This window comes from Onychomys torridus, chromosome 3, assembly GCF_903995425.1.
Source record: "Onychomys torridus chromosome 3, mOncTor1.1, whole genome shotgun sequence".
Taxonomy (NCBI): Eukaryota; Metazoa; Chordata; class Mammalia; order Rodentia; family Cricetidae; genus Onychomys; species Onychomys torridus.
The window spans coordinates 130,533,908-130,535,312 of record NC_050445.1 but is presented as its reverse complement, the minus strand read 5'-3'; the positions used below and the strand labels follow the sequence as shown (position 1 = coordinate 130,535,312).

The 1,405-nt window shown below is 38.1% G+C and overlaps 1 non-coding gene across 1 annotated transcript; it reads right to left on the bottom strand.

Annotated features, from left to right (window-relative positions):
* Positions 1-613: 613 nt before the first annotated feature.
* On the bottom strand, positions 614-681 carry LOC118580961. Its single transcript, XR_004944611.1, has one exon. It is a non-coding gene; the product is annotated as a small nucleolar RNA SNORD49 (small nucleolar RNA).
* Positions 682-1,405: the final 724 nt, after the last annotated feature.

Here is a 1,405-nt window from a genome sequence, read left to right as displayed (position 1 = left end):
GTTTATTTCATTGGTCTTTATCATGGGTCTCAGGCTTGTGCATCCTGATAGGCTCTTACCTGTGTGACTCCTACATAGGTACCCCATAGGACTCTCTTCCATGTTTCCTTCTGCCTGACCTCACTTTGCAGTCCTCCTATGGAAATGGGCTTGCTTGCTGCTAAAGACTCACCTGATATCTAACCATTTTCTTTACTAAAGCTCCACCATGTTAGAGCCTAAATGAGAAGCAGGGCAGTAGGGTGGGAAGAGAATCAAGGGAGGATACATGTGTTTACAATTGACTTAGACCTCAGGAAGGAAGGCACACTGCTTTCAATTTTTTCCCTTTGAGGATGTCAGGTGGCCTCATTCTGATGCCCTAGGTCTGAAGATGGCAAGGAACTTGAAGATACTTCATGGGTAGAAATGATCTCTTGGTGCCAGATTTGGACTTGACCCTTCTTCAGTACCACCTTCTAGCAGCCTTCTCTGAGAACACTAAGTTATATTTTGCATCTGCAAAGTTAACTGAAAGGATCTAACTGGTAAGACTCTAAACTGTCCTCTAAACCTTCAGTGGCCCAGGCCACTGTCTGGACTGTGATTTCTGTCTAGGAGGGACCTTTAAAAAAAACAGCAACCATGTAGGAATAGTTATTGCTTGTGACAACACTTCCTAGTAGTGATCTCATCACAGCAGACACCTTTCTCCTACATGCTACCCTCACTCCGGGTACCTCATCCTCTGTCTACATGGTGTAACATCTTATTAAAAGTTGATTACATCCTTGCTATGGTTTGTCATTCTATCAAAGCACACAAATATTTTCTCAAAAGTAACATAATCAGTGGGTACTGGGGTGTGTGGGTTCCTGTAGGTTCTTTGTTTATGAACACATTTATCCAGTAGGTAACTCAAGTTTATGGAATGGTAGAAAAATCAAAACCAGATTTAGATGAAAGTCAAAGCTCCTTATTTTGTTTCCTATATAGCATAAGTTGAATCCCTCTTTATTTCTATCCATAAAATATAAATCTCTTGTTTCTTCACAAACTAGAAATGAAACTTGTTCAAAATTGAGGGCAAGGCACACCTCATATTGCTGTAGTATGGCTACTTTATTTCATTAAAATATTTCACTCATCAACTCCTTGTGCTAGGAGATCCTATAAATATAATGTGTCCTGAAGTGGTAAAAACAAAAAGAAAAAACAAGCAATGAAGGGGAGAAAGGTGCATAAAGAAGAGATAGTTTGGGGAGGAATTTGGAGTATTTTAGTGAATATAATCAAAAGACACAATATGAAATTCTCAAAGAATCATTAATAAAAAGAAAAAAAGAAGAAAAAAATGCTCTCCAAAGTATTAATAATTAGATTCTCTCATACCTACAAAGCACTAATTTAATGGAAATACTTAATT